The sequence below is a fragment of the Lissotriton helveticus genome, chromosome 5_1 (assembly GCF_964261635.1).
Source record: "Lissotriton helveticus chromosome 5_1, aLisHel1.1, whole genome shotgun sequence".
Classification (NCBI taxonomy): Eukaryota; Metazoa; Chordata; class Amphibia; order Caudata; family Salamandridae; genus Lissotriton; species Lissotriton helveticus.
The window spans coordinates 1,990,839,123-1,990,852,690 of NC_136065.1; the positions used below are offsets into that span (position 1 = coordinate 1,990,839,123).

Here is a 13,568-nt window from a genome sequence, read left to right on the forward strand (position 1 = left end):
GAAAGAAGAAACAAACCTTCTTGCCAGGGTGCCTACTAACTGAAAGAAATGTAAATGGGTGTAATTGGTAAATCAGCAAACCTAAAGGGTGCCTGGGAGCCAGTGTTTGGTTTTAATTGATGGAGTAATTTGAGGCTTCGTGGTGACAATGGTGTATTCTTTCTGAGAGGTAATGTAAGGGTGGTATGAGATGTGTTCTGTAGTGCATCCTTCTAATGGAAATGTATTAAAAATGATTTGTGCTAAGTGTAGTCTGATTGCGTATTACAATTTGCATCCGGTTTGCGTCAATCATTGCAAACATTTGATTTGTGTTTTACTCAAGTGAAAAACTATATTTGCGCAGGAAAGTAGCCATAAAGTAACACAAAGTAGTGCTAGCATTGCTTTGCATCAAGGTGACGTACCATATGTGGTACATGGATGTTCCCATGCAACCACCCAATGTTTTATAAGCCCTATCTACTAACAGTTATAGACGGGTTTGTGTAGAAAAATATCACATCTTTGAGCCTGACTTTGACTTGGAGAAATATTTTTACCACTTTGCATGTGTGCTACACTGCACAACAGACCTATATAGTGGGAAAAGTGTTAAACTATGTCTGAGGGTTGTATGACGTTACAACGCATGCCATTACAACGCATACCTTTACCCCGACTTGCTGTCAGGGGTGCGCTGCAAGTTGGAATAGCATAATTTATTGTTCCAAATCCAGTGCGTGCAACAGTAGGGAAGGTGTTGGAGTTAACTCCAACACATTCTACCCCCTAAACCAAGCCTTTCACGTTTTACCGACATGCGTTGTAATGCTCTATTCGCCACATTTTAGCAGATGGCGAACTATTCTGCTCTCTCCTTTTCACACAATGCAGTGTAGGTTGCTGTGCTGAGTTGCGTGAAAGGTAGTAAATCTCCCCTTAATCTCTTTGCAAAGGCTGGGACTTCAGCGCACTATAAACACATGTCACTATTCTAACGGTGCCGAACCAGGACTCAGTTGTGTGACTGTCTGGGTACACACACAGATATCTGCAGTTACTCCATTAACCAATTTTACTTTCAAAGGAAAAAAGTATGCATTTCCCACTATTTTAACATTTTTTCATTCAAGGTGTGTGCTTTATATTTTATATGTGCTTGCCTGAAGGTAAACGGTCGACAAGATAGTTGCAGATTATTTATTGCGGCCTGGCAGACATTGAACTCGGGATCAGAGTTCCCACAGTTTTTTTATGCTCTTCAAATACTCTGTAATTCCAGATTTGTAAAGCATGAATTTATCACCCCTGAGAATATCCAGGCACTGGGGTCGTCAGTGAGATTAAGTGAGCTACTGCAGTGGTGTAATGGATACTAAAGGGGCCCACCTGCAAATTTCACAGAGGGGGACCCCCCATGCCCCGGACCTAGTCAGGAGCTTTAAGGACAGGAACCTCACCGCCCATGCACAGTGCAGGAGGGGGCGCCATGGGTGCTGCGGGGGCCCTCCGCACCATGGGTTCAGCGGGGGCTATTGTTACACCACTAGCTACACCCCAAGGATTCAAGTGGCTTGTGGGAAAGGTGATGGTGTGACCATGTATTACATGGAATAAAGTACCTGCTGCCGTAGATGATAATGATATTGTAAGTCACCTTTGGCCTTGTTCCGCTATATGGTAATGGAACTCCTCAGTGAGTTTCTATATCCTTAATGTATGGCAGAGGCTACTTAATCTAAAAAAGTACAGTCACCAGTTTAACTATGGCCTAATGTATGCCCCCCTACAATTTGCTTCTAAGGACACTACAGATAGTCCCACTAGCATTGTTCCCTCGAACCCGCGCGCGCGTGCCCACCTCTTTCACCCAGAGCGCGCATTGACCTATGTGAAGCGCGCACATAGCCGATCCCTCGAGCAGCTTGCAGTAGGGGGCTGACTCACGTAAAAACACAGGGTCGCCTCTGGCAGTCCAGGCACGCAACGCCTTAGGGCTCAAGGGCTACGTCTCTCCGTTCCCCTCCCCTGCCTCCCCACCCCCCTCCCACCACTACCACCCCCCCCTTCGTGTGTGTAGCCCGGGCTGAGATAGCTTCCCGGGCGCGCACACAGACAGTTAAAAGACCATTGACGTGTTAACGAGGGTTTATCTCACCCCTTAGAGCCCCTGCAGCTCCACTCTGCATATTGCTATAATCAGAGTGGAGCTGCAGGGGCTCTAAGGGGTGAGACAAAGCCTCGTTAACACGTCAATGGTCTTTTAAAGACCTGTGAAGTACTCGGGTGCGGCTGGCAGCGGAAAAACTGTGTGTGTGCGCCCGGGAGCCTGGACACGACACAGGGTAGATCAGAGACCAAGGCTGCGGGCGGAGCGGCGGGGACACCCGGGGCGATGACAGCGGTAGCCCAGACACCGCCAAGGAAGCAGAGACACACAGCAACAGTGACCCCACTCCGCCCAGTGTTGTCAAAGGCCCGGTGTACCGCAGGCCCTTTATAGGCTGTCACTTTCGCCCCGACCCTCGGGGCAACCTCCTGCACTGCGGGCACTCATAAAAACAGTCTCTTGAAACCAGTCGCGCCCACCCAGGCCCAGCCCTGTCTCTGCCCCCGGCTATGAGGCCCGACTCCTGTACCCAGAAGAGCCGGTGCCTCCTCTGCTGTCAAAACCAGTCAGCCGGGTGGAAGCAGACCTCTCCACCAAGCCTGCTGCTAACACCAGCGTCTCCAGTGCTACACTTAACATCACACATTCTCTTTTTTCGTTCATGTACAATGTATCGCGCCCTTCATCCTTTCCAGTGCACAGTGTATTAGTATTTCAAAATGCATAGTACATCCTATCCACAATGCGCATGCATGTTTTTGTTTTCCTTATTTATTATCTAGGCTTATTGTTCCCTCTTTACCTCCCTTTGTTGATATATTTTTCTATTCACCATTTAATACATTAATATTTCGCATTTTCCTGTATTATTTAACTGAACGTTTTCATCGCCCTTATTTCACGGGAGCGATTTCACCACACTCAGTTAACAATTAAATTATATTCGGCGTTTAAACCAGTTAACGCCATTTACATGGTTCCAAGGGTTTTGGTATTTGTGAAATGTGATCACTGGCCACTGATAATATCTGGCAGGTGTCCAGGCCAGCAGACACGTGAATAAACATGTCATTTGAAATCCTCGATGGCATACTACAACTAAACTGTTTATTTGTTTAACGTCATTTGTTGTGCCACTTAAAGTGAGATTGCATGTAACATGAAAATATACTAATAGATGCTAAATATGAACACTGCGTAGAGAGTGTTTTAGAAGTAACCCTCTTTCCAAGACGGATACGTAAGTCTTTGGCTAGATATGTTTAATAAGGATGATGACCATATATACGTGCGATGTGTTTGGAAACACTGTGTTGTGCATCTTTGCCATTGGCTATTGTAAGTGCCTGGTATACCTCATTTTGTTTACAACAAGGTGTGCAGTATAAAATATTGTGACTATACAGTCACTCAAACGTAATGTGCCCAGCAGTCCAATGTCTCAAGATCAACCTCTTCAAAATACAATTTTGACAAAGGCTGAATGCCTTCCCACTAGATAGATGCTTGGGCAAATACCTTATATGTTTTAACTCTAGTCACTGTTTTTACTTAAATGGTTGTTCTTTTCAACTGTTACAACCCGACTTCTTGTAAAGCGATCTAAACCCGTGACCATGCTTGTGCTATAGAAAGCGGGGAAAAAATAAAGTGGTTCTGTGTTACCCATTGAACGCCAACTGGTGGAAACCTGCTGCTACTATTGGGGAAAACACAAAAGACTTTGCATTCTGCCTTGTCCTTTTCATAGTTCCTTCAAGTCCAATCATATTTTTATCTTAGGATTTTGTATTGTTTGTGCATAAAGTAACTACAACATGTTTGGAGATCCCTACCTTCCATGACCCTGCATGACTCCAAAACACACCTCACTTAAACAACTGTGCAGACCCACGCATACTTCCATTATGTTCAACATATGGGTAGACTTTTACTAAAAGATGGTAGTGCGTAACTAGTCGATTTTAATGTAACATTTGCACACATGGCAACTTTAGAAAGTTGCCACTTTTTTGCCCAACATTTCCCGACTGTTTTTGGTTGCACACAAGCTTTTGTTCTCTTGACAGCCTTCTGCCCTCTTAGGGACAGGTGAGAACCATATTCAGGAAGGAAAACAAAGGATCTGCCAAGGCAGGAGGTGTGATTTCATTCTAGCTGGAAGGCCAAACAGGGTGTGAGCCAAAAAGGTGAGCTTCAAAGGGAAAGCCATATTTGAAGGGCAAATGGTAGTCACACTCGAGAGGTGCTGCTCTTTTGATTTAGCAGATAGGCTGGCATTTCGGACAAAGAGAGAAGCTGTTGCCAAACCTTTTTTCCATGGGTAGATAGCCCCCAGGTGGACACACCTTTGGGATGGACTAGGGAGCCTCACACATCAAGGGAAGGTTCTGCCTTTTTGGGAATGGGTAGAATGGTATGTTTTGGGCTAGCCAGATGCCACTCTTCGCTGGATGTCGTCCCTAGGCGAGAGGAGAACTGGTAGCCCATTGGCTATTAAAACATATACAGGGCCATAAAAGCTGAAGAAGCCTGCCATGGTGAGTTGGTAGCTAAGAACACATAATTGTCACTGACTGCTAAAGTGCAGTCTAAGAGATCAAGTTCAGGCCCTCAAAAGTTTCACCCGACTGTGCTGGACCCGGTAGAGTCATTGGAGTACAGGTTTGTGGCTTGACAAGGGAGTTACTGACATTTAAAAGAAACAATGGGTTTCGCGGTAGTGGAGGCCCAGTTGTATCTGTTTTTTGGCTGCACTTCACATGAACTTCAAGGGACAAGACCTCTGGGACCAAAGTTGCCTCACTATGTTCATGGATTGAGGGATGGCCACAGGAAGGTCCCCCGACACCTGCTCAGCATCCTTTATCCCTTGCATCACTACTACTCCTTTGATTCCTATGGAGCTTCACCAGTAGACTATGGAACTAGAGTGGAGACTGCTTTAACTGCAAGGTAACTGTTACTCTGTACCTTATTGTTCCCTGTGACTGGCTCAGTTCGGAGCTGGTTGCCAAGTGACTTTTGATGGCTAACTCTAAATCGAAAGTCGCAGTACATTGCAGTGATTTATTGTTCTAAGTCAAAATCTGTGATTTATTGTTTCTTTGAAAATTCATATCACCGGTACACTTATGTGGATTTTTGTCATTGAAGTGTTTTTTTAAGACAAAAATGCAAAAATGTTTTTCTTTATATTCAACTGTTTTGGTACTGCTAAATGCTTATCACTTGTTCATTTGTTAAATCCTGACTGCTGTGGCTCAGAGCCTGACTGCTGTGGTTCCGAACCACAGCTACCCAGAACTGAGCTAAGGTTTTTCATACGGACCTGATACTTAATTGTGCTTTTATTACACAGTGAGGATGCACAACCACACCCTATATTAAACCACTTCCCTCACATCTTCTTTAGGCATTAACTCAGGTAATTTCGCTACAAAAGCTTTCTTTCTTTTTATTACACTTTGTGTAAAAGCACCCCATAGGCACATTCACTTTAATGTTGGCAGCGCCCCTTTTTTAGACGCTGCACCCACACACACGGTCTGGTTCCTGGCGCACATAACCTTGGCTGCAGCGCACAGAGACCTTACACTGCCGCACACAGAGGAAAAAAATTAGAGGGAACATTACCCACTAGTGATATTCTAGACAATGCATACAATAAAAAACGCATAGAGAAAATAGTGCAGATGTCTGTGATAGTCCAAGCAGGCATGGGTAATTGCTGATTTGGCTAATACATTTATAATACTTGTAATTGAGTTACCTTTTCAGTTTACCTGCTTGGATTGACATATATTACTTCCCCACACAACAACTCCCCTTGGGTGCAGAGGACACCATGCCTGGATTTAACTATTCAAACAAATGCTATCCCTGAGCTGTTTGAGGGAGGGGGTCCACTTCCTTAGCGCTCATCTGCCACAATAACTCATATGCAATCACCCCTCCACATCCTTCATCACTCATACAACATTCCAGCTATATTTTGCCCCTCCATTGCCCCTAAATAGAGTCCTGGTTATGTTTCAGCAGTTGCACACATCCTCCTCCTATGGTTGCCACGTAACTGGTTTTATATGGACATGAGCTGTATTTTAATGTCCCGGCTGGTACAACAATTAGAAAAATCAGATTGATATTTTTTTCCCCTTATTAGTTCATAGTTTAAACAGGCAATGTAAGAAGAAAACACTTTAAGTGTGCTCTACAGCTGCCCTGGTGACCCTGACAAAGGCAGAAAGGCCAAGTTCTATTTCAGAAACTTATTGGGGCCTTTTTGCAAATTGTTAAATTGTGAACAGATGGCTATATTTGTCTATTGCAATTAAAGGTAGCAACATTATCTCTGCCCCAGTAAGTTCAGTGCAGCCTCTTGCCCTCTCAGACAAGCAGTGCTCTAAGGAAGACACTATCTTTGAGGAGAGGGGCATCTGCGCTTGTAAGGGGCCTAGCAGGCTCGGAGTGAAAGTGAAACCAAAGTTATTTTGTTTCTCTTCACTTCTGAGTCAGCCTGTGTCAGCACAGAGCAGCTCAAAGCAGGCTGCAAACTGCAGCTGCTTTACAGGAAACACACACCCTGGACAAACAAGCTGAGGGGGCCCCCCTTCTAAATAGAAGAGTGCCCCCCACACTGTGGGGGGGTGGGTCTGTTACGCCACTGAGCTACTACCCAGAGTCACAAGATGGAGAGCTGAGCTGCTGCCTGCAGTGGGTATCGAACCATGAGCCCCGCGCTTCAGAGTCAACCGCTCTTGCCGCTTCACCGGAGTCAGCTGCTCTAGCTGCTGCGCCACACCTCTCCTTTGTAGAAGCTTCCAATGAAGCCCCATCTCCAGAGCTGCTCAACACATATCAGCTAAATATCCGCACGTCCTCAGACCTCATTATGGCCTTCAAGAACCTATCTCGGTCCTCAAAGGCACAAAATCCACCAGTCCAGACGGGGGGCTGAAATCAGGGAGGCCAAAAACCCCGCTAAAAATAAAAATCCTGCTAAAAGTAAAGCAGTGCAGTGTGCAGCGGCCTCAGCAAAGACTGGCTCTCACGGAGGACACATGGAGACAGGGCTCCTAACCTCGCCCACACCTATGAAAACACTGTACGCGTAAATCCATCAAGGGGCCAAGATCGCAAGCTTACCATCATCTCATGGAACATTGCGGGGCTAAATAATATCCGCAGGGACACATCCACTCTTGATTATCTTGCACAGGGGGATATATTATGTATCCAGGAGACCTGGGCGAGGTCAACATCCCCAATAGCTGGCTTTTACGAATATTTCAAATCAGCAACCAAAAGGACGATCTTTGGTCGCCCGTCAGGGGGTCTTTCCATCTTCGTAAGCCACGCCTGCAAATTTAATGTAAAAGAACTAGATCTGGAGTCATCTGACCTGCAAGCCATCACAATAGAAGGGCTGAGAGCGGATCATACACCCCGCCCGCTTTTACTAATCAACTGCTATCTCAACCCAGCAAAACTCTATTCCCCTCACGTCTTGGAATCACTTACCATCGTCCTGGAAGACCTATTAATAAGCCGCTTGCACTACGACGTAATTATAGCCGGTGATTTTAATCTGAGAGGCCTGGACCTGATCCCTGTGGCTCCCCCTAGTAAGAAGTCAGTTCAATTGATTGAACTTCTAGCAAACTACAAACTGCAATCCAGCCACAGGACACAAAAAATGAACCACCCCGCATGGACCGCCTATCCGACCTTCAGGAATGTCTCCACTATAGATTACATTTTCATTAATGCAGGACTGGCTCACAAACTTTGCAATTTCACCGTGGATGACACAGCCGAAAGCGACCACAGGCCCCTCCGTGCCACATTCAATCTGACACGAGAACAGGCGGACCCCTACGAAGTAATTGGTACGACCACAGGCGAAGAACACCATTTAGTCCTTAAAAGAATAAAATGGTCAACCAACCTTAGCCACAGACTCACGGCATTTGTAGCCAACAGGGTGGCAGTACTAAGGCCACAAGACAGTGAGAACACCATACACCTATGGGAAACATTGACCAAGGATATATTGAAGTGCCTGGGCAACACTCACCAACCAAGAAGCAGTCAAAAAAACTTCAGGCCAGGCCGCCTAAAAACCCACAGCCTTAATCAGATCAAGTATGCACTCAACAAGGCAGTGAGGGCAAAAAAGAAAGGTATCCACCTGCCAGGAGGGCCCCCCATTGCCGTTTTGCGCGCCAATTACAAAAAGAATATCTGGGAATTGAAAAGAAAGCGGACCAAACAGAACTGGCTGACAGTGTTTTCCTTAATTAAAGGAAAAGACAATAGCAAGCTCTGGCGCTACATCAACAGCTTGTCACCAGGAGGCACAAATAAGGCTAACAGTGTTGCAGGAAAAGTGTGGGAACAGTATGCAAAGGGGCTGTACACCTGTGAGCCTAATCGGCCGTCTCACTGCAACACCGGGTGGTCCAAGGCGGCAGCTACCACCATCAAAACTGAAAGCGCCCTGAACAAAGAACCAAGACCGACCCGACCTGGAAAATTCTCGGAGGCGGAGATAGCAAAGCACATCAAGGCCATCAGAACCGACGGCGCCCCTGGCCCAAACGGGATCCCCGCCCAGGTTTTCATGACCGATCCAGCCTTCTTCGCATCCAAACTTACTCCTTTATTTAACCACTCATTCGCAACCGCAATCTTGCCATTTTCCTGGAAAGGCTCAATCCTTTTCCCATTCATAAAAAAGGTGACCACTCGAACCCGGCTAATTACAGACTGATAGCCCTCCTTGATATTGAAGCTAAGGTTTACGCCCGCCTTCTTCTAAAGGACCTGGAGACCTGGGTGGATAAGAACGGTATTCTTCCGCCCTCACAGACCGGCTTCAGGGCTAACTGTTCCACGCTGGACAACATCATAGCGCTTTCGTACCTCGCTAAGAAGGCTAACACGAGGAATAAGCTGCCCCTGTTCTGTTGCTTTATAGATTATTCAAGGGCCTTCGACCGAGTGAACAGAAGCCGGCTCTGGGCAAAACTAGAGACCTGGTGGATCCCCAAAGATCTTATAAAAGCCATAAAAGCACTTTACGAGGGGACCTGGGTCCAGGTGAAACTAAGCTCCACAATCGCAACCACAAGAATTGCCACTAATTCTGGTTTAAAGCAGGGGTGTGTTTTGGCCCCCCTACTTTTTAATCTGTACACTGCGGACATGGGGCATGCCCTGAAAGATGCTAACCTAGCACCCCCCAGATTGGGGAAGCTGGTCCTGGGTACGCTCCAGTACGCAGATGATACAGTAATCATGGACTACACCAGGGTAGGCCTTCAAAGAGCCTTAAATAGTCTTGCCACCTACAACAAGGAGAACGAGCTACGTATCAATGTGAGCAAGACCAAGAGAGTAATCTTTGGCAAATACCATCACAAAACAAAAGCTTCATGGTCCCTGGGGGAGCACCGAATCACCACGGCCCCATCCTACAACTATCTGGGTACATGGGTATCAGAGAGGGCCACTGCAGTTAAACACCTGAAGGAGCTTAAATCAAAAATTGACAAAATAATTTCGTCTTTAAGACGTTTAAGCCGTGGCTTGGCCAGTCCCTCTGCAGATCCGATGTTGACAGTAGTCAGGGCTAAATTGATCCCCGCCATCACGTACGGCCATATAGCCTACCCAGGGGCCTTTGAGAAAGTGGTCCAAGCGGCCCAGGTGAAAGCATATAAGATGGTGCTACGGGCCCCTAGACAGGCACGGAACAACAGGCTCAGACTAGAAATAGGCCTGAAACGTCCTGAGTTGGCACTACTGGGGGACTTGCTAAAATATTACATTAGAGTTCTGAAATCGCCCGAAAACACCTTAAAGCACTCGCTAAAAACCATCTTTGGCGAAGCAGGCTCCCCATGGCACTCCAAGGTGGAACTAGCCATTGAAGTTCTGAAGATCGAGGGAAGGAGCCTGCATCTTCATGAAATTCCATATTCCGCTTGGGCCCAAGCCGTTAAGCGCCAAGTCCAGTCTATTTCCTTTGAGTTTGACCTTTCCTCGCTCCGGCATAATCCACTAACACTGGCCCTGGACAAGTCCTACATCCCCGGTAAACCCCAACCATACCTGAAAGATTCACTAACAATCGAAGCAAGACAGAAAATTCTGTTTATGCGCCTTTTGGCCCTCAGGATTGCGGACTTTAATCCAATTTGGGCACGCACGGACGGAGCCACTGCCTGCCGACTTTGCAACTATCGCAGAGAATCCTGGCTACATCTGCTATGTTGCTGCACAAAGTTGGCCAGCGACCGACAGCGATTGCTGCGTCCGGCATTACGAATTCTGGGCCATAGAACATGCAGAGAGGCCTCGGACTGGTGTTTTTCAGAATCCACGACCTGCTTATTAGCCAGGGTAGGCAAGTTCATCCATCAAGTTAAAATGGCACTCGACTCCCAACTAAAGGCTACTACCCCGATGGGCCCCGATAGTGGGCTTAGCGCTTTCCCGGTCGCTCCAAAGTTGGCAGCCCATAGGTAACTCAGGGAGACGCCGAAAAGAAACTAGTACCACCGGACGGAGGTATTTAACCTGGGTCGACTAAGGGTCTGAAGAAGTCCGCAGTGTGACTGATGATGTCGAACCTTTATACGTCTCTCAGACTCCAGTAAGCGTGGTCTCGTGGTGAATTCAAAACCCTTATTCTTTTAATAATGTATAATAGTAGTGAACACAGCTAGTCTTGGGACAATATAGCTGAACCAATGATTTTACCTGGTTTGGCCAAGATGGAGGGGGGGGGGTATTTTACTGTATTTTATTGAAGTTCATTGTATTTTATACTGTAATGATTTTAAGTACAAGACATATCAGCTAAAGATATGTGTGTGTCCTGGGAGCTGCAGCAGCCTGGGCTGGCACACACAAAAGGGGTTACGGAGGTCCTTTTACCCCAATGGGTGTAGGGGGTGTTGTGCTCTGCTGACAACTACACATGCGGTCCCTTGAAGAAGTGCCAGAGATATTGGTACTACAAACTTGCGCTGCAGGACTCTCCAGCCATTTTGGCCATTACTTACAGCCATCCACTCACAGTGCTGATCCTGTGAAACAATTCAATCCGACCACACAACACAGACAAGGAAAAATCAAAACAGCAAATCATTACTCAACATGTCATGCAAATCTCTGATGCCAGGTCATAGCTCACTGTGCCATATTAGGATTGTAACTTATGATCCACACGTCACAAAAGGATCTCCGTGACAAAAGCAGTAACCCACTGAGCCAGCTACATAAAATACAACTCTGTGATATGCAGGGTATATGCGCTTGTGCAGCATTAACACTCATCTCTACTTAGTGGCGGCTCCTCTGCTAAGGCAGAGGAGCGTCGCCCCACTGCTCTTAGAGCCGTGAAAAGGGGGAAAATAAAACCATATTAACAAGGTTATTATGGATTTATTTTTGGTTGCTGTGGGTTGAGTAAGGGTGTGGCTGGCTGGTGGCTCAGGGTGGGAGGAGTGGACTGTGCACACTAAGTGCGCATGACTGCTTGAATGGCCGTTTCAGTGTGCCAAGCAATCATGCACACTTTGCATATTCTGCACTAGGCTGTAATTGACAGCCTGGTGGGGAATATGCACCGGCTCCCTGTCCCGATCGAAGCGCTGATCCACGGTGCTCAGACCAATCACAATAGTGCTTTGAGTGGTTCTGATTGGCTAAGGGGAGCTTCTGTGCCGGGTCCTTCCTGCAGCTTCTTCCGTACTGGAGTCAGGCAGAGCAGAGAAGCGGAGGAGAGACGCGGCCGATGAAAAGATAAGGGTGTTTTTTCTGCTCAACCCCCGTTCCCACCAGTGGCCACAGGTTCTACCTTATGGAGAGTTAAAACTGCGACTAGACTAGAATTGCCCTATCTTTGGCAGGTACATTAATAACCAAAGTAACCTTGACGTTTTTATTGTTGCCTGAAAATTTCTGAGAGTGCATGTAACTCTGCAGCAGTTACTTTAAAGCCCATAAGACATTAAAAACACAGCGCACCCAGAGCTTGGCCCCCGGTGCCATGGCACGCGTTGCCGGGCCTTAAAGCCGGTCCTGGTCTCAGCTTGATTCCATTCAGTGCTAGAATTGAAAATATCGAAGTGCAGCAGGCACTCCTTGTCACAGAAAACCTGTGTGCTGCTGAGAAGTGCCGAACTCTCCCATTAAAAGCATTGGAGCAGTGCCGGTACTATCCCTTCCGAATTAAAGAAATCCAGGTACAGAGTACCTGATAGCACCTGCCCATTTAAAGCATTGATTCCACTGAGCGTGGCAGCGAGGAACGCACCTGGTGCCATGAATTAGAACAAACGAGTCTACAATTGGTTACCCTGGCAACAAAGCAGCCTCGCTGCCAAACTCCGTCTCCTCACCTCTTCTCTTACGTATTCAGTTTCTTTCTTCCCTCCTCTCTTTGCCCATATCCTACCTCTCATTCTCTTGCTCCTCTGCCCCAACTCCCCTCTATTTTTTATTTCTGCCTCCCAACTCTGCAGTTCTTTCTCCCTATTTTCCTCGCGCCCCCGCCCTTCATCTGCCGCACCCATTTTTCCCTCTCTTGCTCTGCTTGAAAAATGTAACTGTTTTACTTTCCTGGCATGAGCTGACGCAGCCCCACAGACATACGAGGAGAGATGTCGGTCTTCGGTGCAAGGATCCTCGATGGCCTTTGGAACAAACTCCTGGAACAAAAGTGGGGCCTCGTGTCACCTGTACGCCCTTTCTCTTGTTGGAACAGGCAGCCTAGGTTTCGGACTGCCTCATCACGGCCGAAAACGAAAGTGGAAGCGTTCTCACCGGACGGGTTCAGACATAGCGGCCAAAAGGACATAATATTTATCATGTCTAATCCATTGCGTAACTCTGATCTAGAGTGTGCTCAGGATCAGACTGGGAAAGAGAATAGGCTCCTGCTTGTCAATAAACAAGCATTGGCAAAACCAATTACATGCAGGCCAACATTTCCAAACGGGGAAGTAGGAGATTTTAGGGAAAAATAAATCAGGGGAATGTATTTCTATATTGGTTTGCATGGATGCCCAGGCAATGTTGGGGGGGAGACAGGTAAAAGTAAGCAGTTGTTTGCTCCAAAAAATCAGCAGGAGTCTCCCACCTGAATCGGGCCTATTGGCATTTATGTAATTAGTCTCGTCTATGAGAGGTCTATTGGCTTTGTCAATGTTTTCTTTTCAGTCACATTATACAGCAGCATAGCTACTGTACAGCGTGGCTGAAAGTATAAAGAAAACATGCGCTTTGACGCAGTAAACGCTGGTCGAGTCATATTGCTTCTTTTCTTTCTTTACTTTCAACCGTGTTGCACAGCAGTTGCGGCCCGTGCAGGTAAGAGCGGTGAGGCGGCACTCGACAGACAACGACGAGGGAAACTTAAATTTACTTGCTGCATCGCCGACGAGTTTCCCTCGTCGTCGTT

General features: G+C 46.8%; 1 protein-coding gene across 1 annotated transcript in view; it reads right to left on the minus strand.

Annotated features, from left to right (window-relative positions):
* The window catches only part of LOC144756141 (butyrophilin subfamily 1 member A1-like), a 249,173-nt gene extending 236,287 nt beyond the window's left edge, over nt 1–12,886 (minus strand). The window contains exon 1 of the mRNA XM_078645707.1: nt 12,724–12,886. The gene's annotated coding sequence lies outside the window, so the exon portion shown is untranslated. The remainder of the gene's footprint in view (nt 1–12,723) is intronic.
* Between the last annotated feature and the right edge of the window lie 682 nt (nt 12,887–13,568).